Source organism: Crinia signifera, chromosome 6, assembly GCF_055691185.1.
Source record: "Crinia signifera chromosome 6, ASM5569118v1, whole genome shotgun sequence".
Taxonomy (NCBI): Eukaryota; Metazoa; Chordata; class Amphibia; order Anura; family Myobatrachidae; genus Crinia; species Crinia signifera.
In genome coordinates, this window is record NC_139222.1 from 167178842 (window position 1) to 167199489 (window position 20648).

Below are 20648 nucleotides of genomic sequence, written 5' to 3' on the forward strand. Positions count from 1 at the left end.
ACGGCTCAGCACAGATCAGTGAGAACACATCGCAGGTGCATCACTTGTGTGCAGCAATTTGTGCTGAGCGATCAGTGCTTAAGCACCTCATAAAGGGGCTTTAAGTTGAATACAATAAAGGAAAAGCTAGCACAGGGTACGTAATCGTAGCTGCTTCAGTATCTGGGTGGCAGAAAACTGCGGGATTTGGTGCCATCGAATATTGCCTACCATACAGTGCTGTCAGCAGAGCTTATTATTTTGACCAACACCCACCCAGCCAACTCAATGCAATGCAAAACCTATTCTGATGATGCAATAACCCTAATATAAATACATACTTCATTCAATCTAGAGTTTGTATTAGAGGTCATCCCTGGGGATACCTTCAATTGACTTTGCAGTTTATTTATTTTATTTATTAACAGTTTCTTATATAGCGCATACATATTCCGCAGTGCTTTACAGAGTATAGTCCCTGCCCCAATGGAGCTTACAATCTATATTCCTTACCACATGTGCATGCACACAGACATTCCAAGATCAATTTGTTGGGAGCCAATTAGCCTACCAGTATATTTTTGGATTGTGGGAGGAAACGGAGTACCCGGAGGAAACCCACGCAAGCACAGAGAGAATATACAAACTCCACACAGTTCGGGCCAGGTGGGAATTGAACCCATGACCTCAGTGCTGTGAGGCAGTAATGCTATCCATTACACTATCAAAATAACATTGACTCCTATGATGGGAACCGGCAAATCAGCCTAACATGGGGCAGTATGCCCCATGTTAGGCTGATTTGCCGGTTCCCATCATAGGAGTCAATGTTATTTTGATAACATTGACTTCAATGTGACCTGGCTAGGCAATCCCTGGCCAGTGCTCCTCTGGAGCTTGACAGAAGTCAGTGGAAATCCCCGTCAATTACACAGAGGACTGGAATTAGGTGAGTATATATATATTTTTTTCCACAGCTCCCTAATGGATCACTACTGAGCAAGGGGAACGATCTACTTGAGAACATAGGTAAGTATGTGTATGTATGTGTGAGTGCATGTATGTAAATACAAGTTTACTTTCACGCCGTGTTTTTATTGTAGTATTGGTTCAGCTGTGGAACTAAAAGTCCCAGTTGGTCTTTTAATGCCCTGCATGCTGGTACTTGTGGTTATTCAAGTACCTGCATGCGGGGGAGGATTTCTGGGATTAGTTGTTCAACAGCCAAACCCAATACAAATTTTGGTACTTGTTTCCTAGAACGGCGCCCACGATTTCCATTGTATGGGCTCTAAAAAATCTCATTGCATCCTCCCAGAATATTGCGGCATGCGATGCATGCGATGTGATGCAATTCGATTTTGAATTGTACAAGCACCCATGCCATGATATGTGATGGGTGCTTACAATGAGATGTAACCACCAGTATCCATGCCATCCCCAAGCGTGGCGAGCGCAGCGAGGGGCAGCGGTATGCGTCCTCCGACCTTTTCATACCCCCACTATCCACGATGGCGTGGAGTTGATTTTAGATAGTGTGGCAAGCGCAGCGAGCCACCGAGCCCGAAGCGTGGCGAGTGCAGCGTGGGGACGCGGAATACGAGCACGAAGCGTGTCGATCGGACACAGTTTACTTTACATGTATTCCGCGTCCCCTTGACGGGCTCGCTGCGCTCGCCATGCTTCGGGCTCGTATTCCACGTCCCCTCGCGGGGCTTGCCACGCTTCCGGCTCGCCACACTATCTAGATTCACTGTCGCGCCGACGTGGATAGTGGGGGTATGAAAAGGTTGGAGGACGCGTATCGCTGCGCTCGCCACACTTCTGGATGGCATGGATACTGGGGGTTACATCTCATTGTAAGCACCCATCACATCTCATGGCATGGGTGCTTGTACAATTAAAAATCGCATCGCACATCACTAAATAAGGTACACGATGCCATGCAATGGGCGCCGTGCTAGGAAACAAGTACCCTAATTTTTTTTTTTTTTACTCTAAAATTGCTATCAACCAGGCACCTACCGCCCAGGGGTGCCGGGGATAGCCCCGTGATTCAGCCCTGGCCCTTGAGTGGCCTGGAGGCCCCTTTATTAGAGACTCCCCCAGGGAACCCGGCCTGGGCTGACCAGTTGGGGGGTAATACTGAAAAAGGGGGTTGTCACGGAGATGACTACAAGAGAACATACGTGAGGTTTTTTGGGGCACACTTATCATATAATGGTGGTGAGGGTGTAAATGGGGTGATTGGGGGGTAATGCCACGGCTGCGGGCACTTATATAAAAGTGACCCCAAGCTGTGGCATTACCGTACTGACTGTTGGAGCCCGGTGCTGGTTTTAAAAATACTAGGGACTCCTACTTTTTGTCTCCTGTATTTTTGGACCGGGACTAGTCCAAGAGCGCGTTGCTGGTTTTGGAAATACAGGTAAACCCTATTAAATTACCCTCCCCATATTTTCGGAAACCAGGACCAGTTCAAAGAGCCCAGGACTGCTTATGCTTGGGACACCACACTATTATTTTAAAAAACATTGTGCAAAAAAACGCACATTCCCATTACTAAAAAATTGCATCTTCCTAAAGAAATTGCACATTCCCGTTAATGACTTTTTTGATCATGACCTTTACAATTTACAGATCTTGACACAGTAGAGCATATATAGAACGCTTTGGGAATCCAAAGAGACTAAATGCAGGTCATACACTTTTAAGTGGCATATGTTGTGTTTCCAAATATACATGCTATAAGTGCACACTGTATATATGAAAGTTCCCACTATGTGCTGTATTCAATCCCAGGTCACGACTGTCGGGCCGGCCTGACAGTCGTGACCCTGTCCTGTTCTCGGCCCGCTTCACTGCATCTCGGCAGGCGGGATTCAATGTCCCACCTGCAGAATGCCGAAAAGGGGGCGTGGTGGCGTGTGTGGTATACGACCCCGACAGGCATTAGCCTGACGCCGGGATTCAGACGCTCGCCATGCTGCAGGCACAGTGGCTCACTACACTCACCACCTATTCTCCCTCTATGAGGGTCGTGGACCCCCATGAGGGAGAATAGTCGGTGGCCGTTGGAACCCAAGTGTCGGGGTTTTAACAGTCGGGATTCCAACCTCGGTGTAATGACTGTCGGAATCCCGACTGTCTGTCAGTCATCTAGCACCCGTGGCGGCGGGAAACGGCCATGGATTGTCGAGCTCACGCCCGTTTCTCGGCAAAACGAGTCTGACTGTTTTAAAAGTCAGTCTCATTTTCCTGAGAACCCTGTTTAATGCTGTTGGGAAAGACAGCATTAAATAGGCACCTGCTGCTATTTCCCCCATCGGAAATAGTAGCGGGGGTTTGAATACCCCCTTATATGTCAGGATTTTTAACTGAGAATGCATATTTAGGATAAAACTCATGTGGGTGAGGCGAGCAGGCCTGCAGGAAGTCAAAAATGGCTATCATTTACTGCAAAACCAGGTAAGTGGCTATGAAAAGACATTCAGGAAGCCATGCCCCCCACCTGCAGCTTGTTCAATTGTGTCACACCACTCCCTGCACACTGTACTAGGCAATGACCCCTGCACTTTCTGTTGCTGTGTCAACCTGGCTACCCCTGCCACTCCTCCCCAATCCCACCCCCTGTCCCCATCCACTCTCTGCAGCTGCCTGGGCTGGTTCCCTCTGTGATGATACCTGCAGCCGCTTTGCCAAGCAGGAGTTTGGTGGGGCAGCAGGCTGCACTTACCTGTTCACTAAGCAGCGAAAGAAAGCTCCTCAGTGATTGTGTCTGAATCAGGCCCCCTATACACAGAGACTGCTAAATGGAATAGGAGACACAAGTTTGCATGGAAAATTTAGAAAAATACACCCAGAATAATGGAAGTTGGCCAAGTTTAGGAGATATTGTGCACTTGCTTAATTTGCCATGAGTATGTGAAATCACACACCACTACACTAGGTTCAGCAGAGTGTTATGAATGTAACAGATCACATCCTCAATCACACATACATTTCCAGAATGCTATTGGATAGGGCAAATGTTGTTCCCTTAGATGGCATGATGGGAAATACATGTGCATTACATTCCATGTACTCAATGGCTATGGAATAAATTGTAGACCGCTTCTAGGTAGACAGTCAATAGATTGACATGCATAAGGTCAACACAGACAAAAGGTCAACACAAGCAAAATGATGACCTGGAAATTGTCGACACGTGAAAAGGTAAGTTTTTTATTTTTTTGTGTGCATGACGCACAAATGGGACACATTTGCTGGAGTCATCCTGGACAAAGCATTAACAGCCCAGGAAGGGGATTTCTGTGGTAGTGGAGAACCACAAGTATCGGCATGTAGGTACTAAGGTAAAGTACCTGTAGTCCCCCAGTAAAATAAATAAAATAGTACACACAGAGCATTGATAGTATACTGTATTTTATACTAACACTCACATATACTTACCTTATCCCTGGTGCTGCTCGGCCCACTTCTCCAAGTAGATTTCACTACATGGGAAGAGGGGGGGGGTTGTCTATACTCACCTTTCCTTTGCACTGGGTGTGGCTCTTGTCATAGCCCCAACCTTAACTTCAAAACCTGATACATCACACAGCAAGGATATACTGATTTATCTATAAAGCATATGGGACTGTGAGCTATTTTACCAAGAGTTCAGGAGACTCAGGATAATCCAGGAGACTAATGTACGTGCTTATAAATTAAGTATTTTTTTCTTGCTTTAAAATTTTAACCCTTGAAAAGTAATAAATAAGACAAAAGGAGGCGAGGCCAAAATGGGTTAGGAGGATGATGACAACTGAAGGCACCATTAACACAGTGAAAATTTATATTAATTGTAGCATTTAACTAGAACCACTCAATTGCGGTTTAACAGTGTTCCTTATTTTTATTTTATTTCAAAACAAAATTGTCCCTGTTGTCCTCTTTTGGCATGAACTCGGACAGATGGGAACCTGCTCCACGTGTTGGAGATGCCCAGTTATAGCACTCTTATGGAGAATACTCCATTGTCCCCTCTCAGACATCAGGAAGGCTCCCACGCAGCATAACTCCTCATGCTTTCTACCTCTATTACTCGCTGTCAATTTGCTATTGCTGTAAACACCACCCCTGAAGGTTCTATTGTTAAATTCATTTGGTTTGTCTGTCAAATGTAATATATTTCGCATTGCTTTAAATACACCATTTCAGTCCTCTGCAAATTTGGTCATCATGGTTGGATCACTGGGAGGTTTCCTGCCAATTCTCGCTTGGTCCCTGAACACATATCGCCTATAGCCAGGGTGTCCCCATATCTAGAAATGCAATTTATGATAATCCACTCTTTCATTTATTTCTATTATGTAAAAGCTGTGTGAGTATACCGTATGGTACCTTGCATTGCCACCCTCCCCCTCCTTTTCCTTCCTTTTTCCTGTCTGTACCTCATCCCTAACTAACTGTCTGACATTATTTTTAATAAAAAAAGTGGATTGTTTCTGTGTACGTATATGTGTTTCTCCAGCAATAGTAATACTACATCTATTTTACATTGGCAACCCTTATCATTTCTTTACAGTAATCAAAGATGCCGTTTCTCCTCATTGACCTTTGCAGAGTGTTTGCCACATATTTGCTGCTGAAGCTGGGATTCTATATTCTCTCACTGAAACAATGCACCCAGTATAGTAAACAATACTCCCATGCAGTCATAAAAGCTGCTAAAAGCCAGGACTGTGACCATAAAGCTGTCAGACATTTTACCCCTTATCCTGGGATAGGGTATTGTCTCGCCAAAAAGGCTTGAGCCCCATTCCCACAGTGATGAACCCCTGTGAACAAGATGGGTGTGGATCGTTAGCTCGACAATAAATAGGTTGAGCACTATTGGTCGACATGCAAATGGTCTACACATGGAAATGTGGACATGCATTGTGTCGATATGGTCAAAATGTTTTCACAAGCAAAAGGTCGACATTTAAAGGGTAGACATGAGTTTTCCGCTTTTTTATTTGGTGTCTATATCGACATCAGAGGCAGAACTCTTGGAGGCAGTGGAGTAATCTGCCGCCGGGCTCCTGCTCCCAAGGGGGCACCTCTCCTCCCCATCAAGTTTGAATCAGTTAATTGTTATCAGTTGATATTGCTAATGTGGCTGACTCCCCCCCAATATAATTTTTGCAAGTGTCACACCCTGTATTAGATCCCATGACCTTACTGGAGACAGACACCTTACTGATTGAGCTATTTGGTTTATTGGATTGACTAATATCTTGATCAGTATGCAGTCATTAGGTCGACAGTCAATAAGTCGACCACTATTGGTCTACAGGTAGTAGGTCAACACAAGGTCAACATGCATTAGGTGAACATGGTCAAAAGGTCGACATGGAAAAAGGTTCACATGAGCACCAATACTTACGTTGCCTCCGGGCAACTTGGATGAACTTACGCCACTGATCGACATGGACACCGTATTAGTGTACCCTCGCATGGCTTGATGTGCTTGCCATGCTTTGGGCAAGGTGCCACACTTTTATATTCTCCCTCTATTCCCACTGGGGTGGTAAAGTATGAACAGGTCAGTTCAGTCAATATTAAAAATCTCATGTGAACCTTTTTCCATGTCAACCTTTAGACTATGTTCACCTAATACATGTTGACCTTTTTTCATGTGTTGACCTACTGCCTGTAGACCAACAGTGGTCGACTTATTGACTGCATACTGAACAAGACTTTCGTCAATCCAAGTCTGTTTTGCTTACCCATAATGCACATGGCTTCCTGGAAAACAAGACAGACACCTAAGAAGAGCTGCATCTGAATACAAACACCTAGGGGTAAATGTACAAAAATGGGAGTTCTTTTGAATATGGGATGTTGCCCATGGCAACCAATCAGATTCTATATATTATCTTGCCAATAAAATAAGTATAATCTGATTGGTTGATATGAGCAAAATACCATTTTCAATAGAACTTTTCTCTTAGTAAATTTACCTCAGACGGGGTGAATCGATTGTTTTTATGGGCATCTAAACGAATGGGCATCTATTGAAACTATTCAATTGCTGCTGTGAACAGACACGCATTAGCTGAGGCAGATACATTTCCCTGGAGGTGGCAAGCTGAAATGTCACCATTATTTATCGTGGCTTTCAATCACCTCCGGAGGCCATTATATTAAGTTATATTAGGTATATTAAGTTCACCTCACCTTTCTCATTAATGCAGATACAGTATAAAAATCCTTTGCCCTATTTGTCCATTCAGCAATGACGTGAGGTGAGGTAAATGGCTGAGGAGGAACTGGCTAGTCTCAGATTTACTAGGGGGCCCGTTTACCATGCAATATTTACAGCTAATTCCCTGAAAACACCAGTCTCCCTCAAATGTATCTAGGAAGGACCGCAGCAGAAATCTCTGATCCTGCTGCAATCCCCCCATTGCCACCGGCAGCTGCATCCCCCATAGGTTTCTATCAATATCAGACAGCATCACATCGGGTCCCAGGGCTACCGCCATTCTGCCTATGGGCTACTTACTGCACAGGTAAAGTACTGTCATACTCCAGAGTATTCACTATAAAATGATTAGAATAATATCTTATATTTTGTGTCTGTGCAGAATATAGACAAATATATAGATGGTATGCAGGGATAAACAATGTGTAGTTCATCAGTCACTAGGTCGACACCTAAAAAGAGTGTGTGTGTGACCTTTTGACTGTCCACCTTGCCTATGTGGACCATAAGCTTGTGTCAACCTTTTGGCAGTGTCGACCTAAGGTATGCCAACACTTTTCCAATATCGTTCTAGTCGTTATTGACTGTGGTCAGCCTTGTGACTGTCGAACTAGACATTGTCTATCATCTTTACCATAACCAATATGGTAAGATCAGTAAAACAAGCCTTCAGTGGTCCAGGATTACCAAAACTGGACAGCTGAAGTCTGGAAAAATGTCGCTTGGTGTGCCAGACCTTCTGATCCATGAATCCATCTTGACCTGAATTTTTTTTTCAAGCGGTTGGTAACGGGATGTGTTTGCTTGGCATTCTCCTAATACCAATAGAGCAGTGATTACAGGCTATGGCCTACCTAAGAATTTTTGCTGACCATAGTTGACACATCTTCTAATGGCAACTGCCAGCAGGATAACATATGTAACAAAGCACACATCAGGCCTAATTCAGACCTGTACGCAGGGCTGCAAATTTGCAGCCCTGCCGATTAACGAAAGACCGCACATGTTCATGGTATGGTGTGCACCTGCGCAGGGTCCCCTTGTGAATGGACCATGCGAAGGCTAGCCTTCAGGGGCTGATCGCTATGTGATTGACAGGTGCCGGGCATTTAGGGGTGGAACGCCAGCAGTTTCTGCAAGCATTCTCTGGCCATTTTGAGGGAGGGTGGCTGATGTCATCAACTGCCTCTGTCACCCCATGTCCTTCGCAGCGCTGAGTAAGTCTAGACTGCAAACAGGAGGAAAATCATTCCATGATGCGTGATTTTCCCTGTGTATACATGGCTTCCAACGCATTTCCAGCCATGCACAGGGGCAGGGGGAGACAGCTGGGAGGGGCAGCATTTACCTGCAAGCACTGGCTTTCCCAGTGGGCGATAGCTATCGTTGCAGGACATACACACATGGAGGGATCAGTGCTCCATTTAAGCAACCTAGTCCGATCGCTGAAATAGCCCCATGACATGACAATGTAGGACAAGTACATGGTATATAAACATTGTTGTATCAGCGGACAGGGCACTGAGATAAGCAGGGTGGCAGAAACCAAGGGGTAGGTGCGATTGCAGGGAGTATGGAGAAGATAGTCTAGGCAAGCAGCCTCTTATACACACCCACACACCCCTCCCCCAGAAGTCAATGTCACAGTCACAAACCGTCCATAGTTCTCGGTACAACACTAAAAGGAGATCCCTGAAGGCATGATTTCTGCTGACATGTACCTGCTCACACCCTGTACAGTCTTGAACAAAACTATGTAGTTACAATATGGGAGAGGATCTATAACAACTGACCATTGTGTAATTTATGTGCCCTATCACACAACTATTTACCATGCAGCAACACGCAGAGTTATGTTATATGTTAATGAAGCTATTCAGCCAAGCAATGCAGGGAGATACATTGTCTGGAAGCTCAATGCCAGGCAGGGAAGACAGGCCAACGAACTCCGCTAGGAGCAAACTAAATGGGACATGAACGTGAATACATGAAACTTACACTATATAATATTATATAATTATAATTTTATTTTTTTCCAGCAGAAATATAGATATGCACCGAACCCACTGTCTCATGGTGGCACATGTGGGCAATTAAGATTGGTATAACTTGGATTGTAAACTTGCCTCACACATAATTAACAATAATGTGTAATAGCCAAATTATTAAACATTGCAAACAATGCTCTGCTTAATTAATTATACTTTGGTTTAGTAGTTAGTAGCGATATTAATAAACTAATGTCTATAGTATTTATTTATTATATATATATATGGCGCACACATATTCCGCATCGCTGTACAGAGAATATTTGAACACTCACATGCACTTGTATGATAATATAGTCGCCTCTTAATGCTTCTAGTTCTGCAGAGCACTTTATACTGACCGTGGACTAATAAGCAAGTGCAAGACCAGTAGGAACAAAATAATATACACAGTGCACATAAAGGATTCTGTTACGGAACAGAGAACAAGAAATGTAATAAAGATCAGAACACGAACCAGCCAGACCGGCTGCTTTCACTAAGTGGGAAACGTGTATATATCAGGGCAGCACGAATGGTGTAGTGGTTAGCATTACTGCCTCATAGCACCAATTGTGCAGAGTTTGTATATTCTTCCTGTACTTGCGTGGGTTTACTCTGGGTACTCCGGTTTCCTCCCACAACCAAAAATATACTGGTAGGTTAATTGGATCCCAACAAAAATGAACCCTATTGTAAATGTGCGTGTACATGTGGTAGGGAAAATAGATTGTAAGCTCCACTGGGGCGGTCAGGGACTGATGTGAATGGACAAATATTCTCTGTAAAGCGTGGCGGAATATGTGTGCGCTGTAAAAAAAAAACTGCGAATAAAGTAAACATCCAAATATTTAACCCTTGCAGTCTGCTCTATTACAGTACACTATGAACTTGACACTCTTTGGTAAGGGACCCAATTTATCCTGCACACCACCAAGGAGCATCTTGGCACTGTGTAGGCATTACTATAACTTTGCTTGCGATGTTAACCCCCTGCTTGCTGGTGCCAGCTCAGGTTCTGCTGCTATTCTATCCGCTCATTCCTTTTCCATCTATGAATTTCCATGCACAGTAAAAGTTACACTAACCCCTAGGCTGTGGGTCAAATACATAGAGATTCTGCTTACCGAGCACAGGAGTCCACCAAATCAGAACCAAAGCCCAAATAGGGTCTAAACTCCTGCCCAGCAGCAGACAGGTAGGAATGTATTGGCAAGTCCCAGATCTGCCCTTTTGTAATCCTTCACGGCTGATGGTCTCCTATTCCAAGCAAGGTCCAGAGGGAGAATTGGAGCTGTCTCCTGCAGGAGAGACAGGTCCTTCCCTCTCCTTTTGTGTAAGGTGCAGAAGTGGGAGAGTTATATGGAAGAGGCTGTGCGTGACTCAGACCTTGCTCTGCTGCTGTATCTGACATTCCTCAGCGCTGTGAGCACACCTGGAGGGCAGGTACACAAGGGGAGGAACAGTCTCCCCCCTCCCTCCTCCGAGCCCTTAACTGTCTCTCCACACCCGGCCGGGCGGAAGACAAAACTGGCCACCACGGGCTGAGCCTCTGAATTCAGAGTTCCAGAGAAAAAAAATATATCATTGTTTGGGGGGAGAGGAGGAGGCATGGAGGGGGCAGGAGGAGGCATGGAGCAGAACAAAAGGCAAAACAGTGCATGAAGCTGTCCTCCCCCTATGGTGGCAATACAGAATTCTGATCCACTGAGCAGCTACCACTACGCTTCAGCGATTTTAAACTACTGTAGACAGAGTTTTAGCTGCAAGAGTGAAAGTGTCAGGAGCACGCATTGTAGAGCTGTCTTATCGCCTGTACTGTCCTTGGTGTGACCAGGTGCTGGGATTTGCCTCTGATTCCTAATTATATTGCAGAAAACCAGATTCACCGACTTATCATCTACTGTACTGTAAACTCTTATTCCAGCTGCTATGCAACTGCAACAGTGCCAGTGTGCAGCCGGACCGTGCGCTACTGCGCTGAGAGTACTTGCAGGGAGTCAGGGACTGTGTGGCTATCTGATATCTATGTCTGCATCAGGGATGAGTCATCAGATGCGCTAGATAAGATAAATACACTGAGTACAATAGGAGGTGGCTAATAATGTGCTTTATTGATACAGCCCTGTCCTATCTTCGGAGCAGGTGCAAATAGTTGCCAGCAGTTTTTACAACAGAGCTGTAACGGTATAAAACAAAAAAATGTTATTTTTATTTATTTTTTGGTCATTATAAGGACACATCCTGTTTAGTCATATGTACACACTACACAGCAAATATGGGTAGGTAGGTCTGGTGTAATAACTACTAGCCATGCTGCTAGATTATCTTCAATATCACGTTTTATGGATATTGTCACAATGTGAATAGTGACTATAGTGCAGAAATACATAATCGTGTGATGTTGTTACACATAATTAGATATGATCAACTGGAATTCTTTCAGAATCAGGCAACAGGTTGGTTTATACCAGAAAGTGACTGGCCAATGTTTAATAAGTTTTTTCTTCGTAGCAGTATTATTAGTACCAACCAATCAGCTCTTGTTATTTTTTTTTTTAACACAGCCTGTAAACTGAAAGACAGAAGTTGATTGGCGGATACTTTATATCTTACAATTGTATCTCTCTCTGAGCTTTGATAAATATGTATGGGGCTTTTTGCAGCAGCTTATGGTGTTTGTAGTAATTTGTTACATCATGTAAAGTGAAACAGGATGTACAGTACAGTAGTGCCATTTACTAAATCAGTCAGCAAATTATCATGAACATAAACTACTGTATTTACAGTCAGTAACTGGTCAGGACAAACAATATCTAGCCATCAATGAAAAACAAAAGACAATTAAATAAAGAACACCTAGCGGTATATTTACTAAAGGTTGTAAAAGTCAAAATAGGTGATTTTTCACATAGCAACCAATCAGATTCTGTAATTTTCTATGATGCAATAGAGAAATGATAGACAGAATCTGATAACCACTTTTCATTTTTAGAAGTAAATTTCCCCCATGGCAACAGTAGCACTGTAGCAAATCACCACACCAGTATGGTTTATGGTCTATTCCCCTATTTCCAGTCACATTTTCTGCTGGATGATGCTATTTTTACTTTTGATGCATTCTACACGAAAACGTGTTCGTAAAACAAATGTTGACCTCATTAAGTTTTAGAAAATATTTCAAGGAATGGAAATCCGGGTCATTACAGTTTTGTACCATGTGCATCACATAGCTTCTATGTCATAGTGTGCAGTCTGGCAAAGGGCGGGAGTTTAGGGAAGTGTCTGTGTTTAACCCTGCACAGATTACGGAGAGTTATTTGAATAATAATTGAGCGCCTTGAAGTTATTGTGCTGAGCAGGCGGTGACCTTTGAGCAATGATGGGACAGAATGTGTGGGAATAGGAGAGGCACAACAGTTATTCTTCCTTTCCTACCAGAAGCAGCACGATATTCCTACATGTACCATTATCTTTAGGGGGAGAAAGCTGTTTTGCCTTTGTCACTGGTGACACTTATCTATCAAGAAGCACACAGCAATCTGTCATTCCCTGGAATTTTGCCTCAGCCAACCAGCTTCTCCACTTTCAAGTACAGTGACTGCAATGCTATAAAGTGCAGCTCACCTAAGTTTGCATTCTGGTTGTCATTTCCACTATCCATTTTTGTGGTGGGCAGTATAGAGTAGGTCGACATGGGTTTTTCACTGTTTTTTGATCCGAATGTCGACACAGTCGACATGGACACAGTTGGCAATGAGAATCGGACCCTCGCTTCGCTCGCAATGCTTCGGGCACGGTGCCTCGCTGCGCTCGGCACACTATTTTATTCTCCCACCACGCCCTAGTGGATGGTAGGGCATGAAATACCGCCTGTCGGCACATGTCGGCTCAAAAAACAGTGAAAAACCCATGTCGACCTTATGACCAGTCGACCTTCCTCATGTCGACCTTTATGCAAATTCGACCTTAAGTCATGTCGACCTTGGCCCATGTCGACCTTAAGTCAGGTCGACCTTCCTGCCAGTCAACCTAGTTGGGTCGACCTAATGACTGTAGACCTAAGTTCATTCTAATAGATGACTGCTTCCCTTTCAAGTACAGTGACTGCAATGCTATAAAGTGCAGCTCACCTAAGTTTGCATTCTGGATGTCATTTCCACTATCCATTTTTGGGGGGGCAGTATAGAGTAAATGAATGTTTATTAAATAGGTCCACAACAAATACAAATAAATGACTTTGTAACCAAGTTAAAAATGACATAACACTGGGGTAGTGGTTGCCAAACTGAGTGCCGCAGGGGTGCCACAAGTTGGTGGTCCATGACCAAGCCAAATTATTTTTTTTTGTGATCATTGTGAAAACCAGTACTGGAGGCTGCCATGAATATAGTATTTGGCAAACAGAAACACAACCATGATCACCACATAACACAACTTAAGGATCACAAGTAAGCACAATTGCCTTCCCAGATTTGACCAGGCGCAATATATTAAAATCGTATGTTACAATGAATTGACATCTGGGTGAAATGTAACAGGATGAGAGATTTGGTAAAAAATCTAGTTATTTTAAAGCGGCAATCATTTTTACTGTAAAACCAGTTCGATTTCTGCTTTTAAAAAAAAAATGGAGATTTCTCACCAAATCTCTCATCATATTACAATTTCACCCTGTGTGGATTTCCTATATGGAGATGCCTTAAAAAAATACTCTTTGGGGCAGGCATGTCCAAACTATGGCCCTCCAGATGTTGTGAAACTACAAGTCCCATCATGCCTTGCCACAGTTTTACTATTAGAAATGCTAAAATGATTGCAAGGCATGATGGGGATGTGTAGTTTCACAACAGCTGGAGGGCCGCAGTTTGGACATGCCTGCCGTAGGGCCTACTTCACACCTAAATTAAAATACCTTATTGGAGAAGCCATATATTCTAATTGTTACAAATGTCAAGCTCCAAATGCTATTATCCATTGCCTTTGGGATTGTCCAAAGATTCAAATCTTTTGGAACAATCTTCAAGTCTATCTTAATCAAATACTATATATCACTTTTACGGTGAATAAATCATGGGTATTTTGGAATAAATATCACTCTACTACAACGGGCACCCTTGCACTAGGTACCTGCACACAGAATTGGATTAACAAAGACCCTCCTACATTAACTTTGATGCATCCAAGAGTATCAAACCTATTTATGATGAATTGGGCAGAAACACAAAGAAAAAAAAATGTTTAATATCTGGCTACCCTACATCCTTCCCTATTGCCTGCATTAAAAACAATTCTGCAAAACTATTTCAACTAAACATCATGGTACAATTTAGAAATTCTCACTAAAGGTGTTCCCTTTTAACACAAATACAATTAAAGAATACAATTGACCCTATTCCTGTATTTATTGTATAGGCATCTAGAACATGGCCTTTTCATGGGTATAATATATTGGATTTGTCTTAGTCATTAATGGCTAAATATTAAAGTACTGCAATAATGGATGCACGCTCATATTTGTATTGCAAATATTTTTGTTTTACTATTGTTTATTCTGTCAATATATATGTGTATGACTGAATCAAACTCATCAATAAAAATTGTAAAATAAAAATAAAAAATAAGGGATCCATTGTATTAGGGATTATATTCTTCAACTATCTACCTAATGTAGACCAGTGGTTCCCAACCTCACTCCTCAAGGACCCGCCAACAGTTTGTTTCCCAGGTCACCTTTGTATTTTTAAAATGTGATGGTTGGCAATAAAGAGCTTTTCTGCCAGATGACCTGGAAAACATGACCTGTGAGGAGGGAGTTTGGGTACCACTAACCTAGAATGTACAGCACGTGATACACTTAGGGGGAGGGGGTATTCAACCTGGCGTCATGACTGTCGGGCTGGCCCAACTGCCGTGACCTGGTCCCATTCTCGGTCAGCTCGCAGATGGGATTCAATCTCCCGCCTGCCGATAACCGAAAAGGGGGCGTGGACGCGAGATGCGGACGGAAATAGTCAAGCTGTGGCCGGGAGCTCGACAATTTCCGGCTGTTCTCAGCAGGATGTGGCCGGCTGTTTGTAAAGCCTGGCACGTTCTGCCGAGATCCCTGTTCAATGCTGGTTTTTTTTTTTTTTTTTTTTTAAGATCTTGTTCTACTTTCCTCATTTGTCTTGTCAGTTTATAAATAAATAAGATGTATCCAGAGGAGGTAATTAATAAGGACTTACACCAGCAGCTGTCTTTGGGTAATAATTAGTATTGTTAATAGTGCTGACAGGACACCACCGAATGCAGGAAAATCCAAGGATTCACTTAGGACTTGGATTTGTTAAGCAGCACAGACTACACTGGCATTGTATATGTGTTTGTAGAATGATGCTACACCCAGTGCATAGCGAGGTGCATCTCCACTCTCAGTAGACACCTCTGCAGACTAGAACGGTGTCTAGGTTTGCAGAGATAGAAAAATCTGAATGTTGTAAAAGTGTAAACATTACATCAAGTCCAACCTCACCTTTTTTTTTCTATCTACCAAAATAATGCCCAGTTTGGGAGAAACCTATGCAGAATGATGTACTTTGTTTCCCCTAAATGGGCCCAGTGTAGGAAGACGCGTGTGTCTGACCAACAGACTTTCATTGTCAGACTCCCCCCCCCCCCCCTGTTATTGGAACACACTGACTGTCAATGTCAAGCACAGCCTTCGTTCTCATGAGATGTACAGTATTTTCAGTTATTATGAGGGATGAGTCTGGGCTCGTACTGCCAGAGGCTACAGAAAGAGGAATGAGGGAGGGGTAGCAGTGACGCGTGTCAAGAGTCTGACTGTACAGGGTGATCCTGCACAGCACTACCTTGGGGCTCTCCTGGAATCAGGGCTGGATTTGTTTTATTTATTCGCCAGATATTTCAAGTCAGGAATATCTTAAAAATCGGTATGCTTTCTACCTACTTTCAGATGGGGGAAAACATCATTCAGACAAAAATCAAAGTACACATTTCCATTCACATATAAATGCCGGGTTTCTTATCTTTCCTTATTTCAAATTATTTTATGAATAGCAACAGTCTGATGTTGTTGCTGATGCCAAAGAACTGCAGAATGAACTAATTACAGTTATTGAAAAGGCTGCAATAGTTTTTTTTTTTAAATTATGATTTAAACGAATTATACTTTTGACTGGGAAAAATAGATTAGTTTAAGATGAATATTTGTCTAGGGGGTTTATGTATTCGTAATAAAAACAGTGCTATGATTATCAGTCTATATAACAAATAATTTCATTTTTAAAGCAATAATTGCTATCGCCGTGGGTTAGAGGTGGTAGAGGCAAATACAGTAGTACAATTTAAACATGCTTGGGATAGGCATATTGATATCCTTACAAAAAAATAAGGATCAAATATGGTTTGAGGTAACATGTTTAAAAAAGGGGCAGACTAGATGGGCCAAGTGGTTCTTATCTGCCGTCAAATTCTATGTTTCTACATTCCAGCTGATTGGAGTCGTTTTTCAAGTTTTCAAGATTCATCCTGAGAATCTGACACTGCACATATGTACAGTGTCCTTTTCCAGGTTGCAGGGAGAGGGATTGTAATCCTTCTCCTATGAGAAAGCCTCATCATAAAGTTGTTTACAGCATGTGAAGATGGCATAAGCCAACAGGACAACCTCACAGCAATGAGGTCTTGGGTATAATTCACACCATGGCGGGGTGTTGTGTTTGTATATTATATCCATAGTTGCATAGTCTTCTCTTGGCTATCTCAACCGGCTTATCCCCACACTCCAAAAAATATGATGGTAGATTACTTGGCTCTCATATTTGTGTGGTAGGAAATAGTGTAATTTCCAGGGACTGATGTAAATGGCCAAATAAACGCTGAATAAATTCTGTAGAACACGGCACCGCTTACTGCATACATACGATGTTCAGTTACTAACATTGGGGGTTATTCGGATTCACTCATAAAACCCCCACCCAAATCTTACTACATGTTACGGCAGCCCCACCTGTAGGCTACATGGTTTTGTCCAATAGAGTGAATTTGCCTTTGCGTGTGAACCAGAATAACCCCAATTGAGTGTAAAGACTAAAATGAAAACCCCTGATAGGCAGAGAGTTCTGTCCAGCTGAGCCAGTGGCGTTTGATAAATTGCCCACACTTCCCAAAAAGAAAATTCTAGGCCTGCAAAAAGCAGCTAGTGCCAGAAGGTTCTCAGATCATCTTGCAATACTATACAAACACACTCTTTAGACAAATTAAAAGCTCAGAAAATCCAACCACATGATATTCACCATTGCACCATAGCAATAAGTGTGGTTATATTTGCTACACTACTGACATGAGAGTTACTAGACTCGAAATAAAGACTTTCTTGGAGGCACTCTTACAAAAGTTAAAACGATAAAAGTGGTAATTATAGTATAGTTATTAAAAATAGTTATTAAAGTACGAAAAATCATACTGGATGTGTCTATGTAAATGTCTATAATTGTTTTAAAATCAATAAAAATTCAAAAGTTTAAAAACAAAACAAAAAAAAACCCCCACATAAAACAGATTTAAAAAAAAAAACTACCGGTAATCATATTTACATTACATTTATTGTTCCATTAAGATTTAAACCTCTCACAGAAGCAGAAGATTGCTGCACATTGTGTTATCAGCATTTAGTGGAAGACCCCACTGTGATACTACTAGGACACAAGATGTCATATTGGTGTATAGATCACTATCAATGCAAAAAGCAGATTCTCTTTCCTTATGTGCATCAGTCTCATGAACCATTGGTGGCCTCAAAGCCTTTATAGAGATGCAGGGTTAGTCTCTTCAACACTTCTTATGCACGTTTTGCCAGTGCCGCTCTCCTCTGAGCTACTCCATACACCCCATGGTCGTATAGGAAATTGTACTTTAACGGAGTGACCTTCACTGAACACTAAATTTACCTTTTTTTTTCTAAGCATTGTGTAATAATGGTAAGTTGTGTAGCCTAAATACTGTTCACTTTCTCATAATTTCTGTCATGCACCAATTCTATAATTGTACCAAATAAGACGACTTCTAAATCACATTACTCACTGTTCAAACTTCTGATAGAGCTGCAGCATTTACCTTGATGATAAACTCTTGGGAACACATTTGGTTAGTTGTAGATGGAAGTATTCGGAAATCTACCTCTCATTCAGACATGGGAATTAAATGATAAGTTTTGCTTTTGCCAGCCTTACAAGTTTGTTATTACAGATATCTCTTGAAAATGGACAGGTTACTTCCCAATGTGCTGAAAACATATCCAGGACCTAGTAGCAGTTATAACACAATATTTGTAATATATTCAATGCTTGTGTCCGTGAGATATTCTATTTTACATTGCATCCATCAGCAACAGCCATTACACCTATTGTATAAACAAACAATAAGAATAAACCAGCGCAGGCTTGTTTCTCAAATAATAAAAATGTGACGTTTCTAATACTTGAAAAAAATATTTTTTAATTAATTAATATAAAAAAAAACCTTTTTAGACACTTGATTAACTCCTATATCCAGGATGAGTACTGGATGGATACAGTCTCTAATAAGCAGCGATAATTTACCAGGTGGCCGTATCCAGATAGATGTTGCTTTATACGCAGTTGTTCTCTGGTATTTGTCCGATATACCTGGGTTCTGCTCGTGAAGAAGCTGGGAGACCTTTCCCAGAGAAACGCGTTGAGCTTTCCAATAATCGATTACCCTTGACACCATCTTACTCCTGAGGATACAAACTCATTAACAGTTTACTGGAATTGGGACTCTGTTCTCCTCCTGGTCATCCAAGTATAAGGCCGGTTTCACACACTCCGGCTCCTGCCGGACGGTGAAATCCTGCACGGCCAGGGAGCCGTGCCGCACACATTAGTTGTGAATGGACACTATTTTGTCCATTCACACGGGACGGCCACGGCCCGGCCGCACGGCTGCAGCCGGATCCCGCCACTGAAAGGGACGGCTGTTGGGCTGTGGCCATCCCCTCCATGATAACCTACTGTGTGCGGCACGGCTCCCTGGCCGTGCGGGATTTCACCGTCCGGCAGGAGTGTGTGAAACCGGCCTGACGCTCTCAAAGGATTGGACCTGCAGCAAGCATTTCACCTATACCCAGGTATACTGGACAAATACCAGAGAACAACTGCGTATAAAGCAACATCTATCTGGATATGGCCACCTGGTAAATTATTGCTGCTTATTAGAGACTGTACCCATCCAGTACTCATCCTAGATATAGGAATTAATCAAGTGTCTAAAAAGGTTTTTTTTTTATATTAATTAATTTTTAATTGTGTTATTCCCCATATTATCATTTATATTATGCAAAATATAAAAAAATATGGTACTTGTGAGTTATCTGGGCTGCTGATTTTTTGATTGTATGCCTTAAGTTAAGGCATACAATCAGATGCGATGCGATATCGCATCGCATGCGATCATCGGATGCGATGACCCGATTTTTCCATAGGAATCAATGTTAAAATGGACTGAGTCCATTTTAACATGGAATTCAATGGGAAAAAGGGGTCCTTTTCATACCCCTACTATCCAAGTGGGCATGGAGTTGGATATAAACCTGTGGCGAGCGTAGCGAGCCACCGAGCCCGAAGCGTGGCGAGCGAAGCGTGGCGAGCGAAGCGAGCCCCGCGAGGGGACGGTATTCTGTGTCCGCTCGCCACGCTTCGGGCTCGGTGGCTCGCTACGCTCGCCACAGGTTTATATCCAACTCCATGCCCACTTGGATAGTAGGGGTATGAAAAGGACCCCTTTTTCCCATTGAATTCCATGTTAAAATGGACTCAGTCCATTTTAACATTGATTCCTATGGAAAAATCGGGTCATCGCATCGCATCGCATCCGATGGTCGCATGCGATGCGATGCGATGTGCCCGATCCGACCCGATTTAGAAATCGGCAGCCCGGATAACTCACAAGTACCAAAAATATTTTTTAAAGTATAAGAAACCGTCACATTTTTTTATTATTTGAGAAACAAGCCTGCGCTGGTTTATTCTTATTGTTTGTTTATTCTATTTTCAGGGACTGACAATCCCTTAAGCAGCAGCAGTTAGCAGCGCACCTTACCACTTTACTTTTATTACACCTATTGTATCTGGATTGAGTGGGGCAGCATCTCTATATGCTAATGCCAGGGGAAAGTAAATCTGCAGTTACCATAAAAGTATAAAATATGCAACCAGACCAGACAGACGCCACTCATTAGATGCAGGTGTGCGGAGGAAACGAGTGTGGCGGGGGACACACCAGTAAAAAGTAAAAGTATTCCTTTTGCAATCAATAGTATAAAGGTTGACCACTAGCCAAATGTCAGCACATGAAAAAGGTTAATGAGTTTTTCCTAACAAAAA

General features: G+C 42.6%; 1 protein-coding gene across 3 annotated transcripts in view; it reads right to left on the bottom strand.

Annotated features, from left to right (window-relative positions):
- The window catches only part of ITGB4 (integrin subunit beta 4), an 80639-nt gene extending 69851 nt beyond the window's left edge, over positions 1-10788 (bottom strand). The window contains exon 1 of one of the 3 annotated variants that reach the window (XM_083147982.1): positions 10368-10788. The gene's annotated coding sequence lies outside the window, so the exon portion shown is untranslated. The remainder of the gene's footprint in view (positions 1-10367) is intronic. The other 2 variants (XM_083147980.1, XM_083147981.1) reach the window with 2 other exon arrangements.
- Between the last annotated feature and the right edge of the window lie 9860 nt (positions 10789-20648).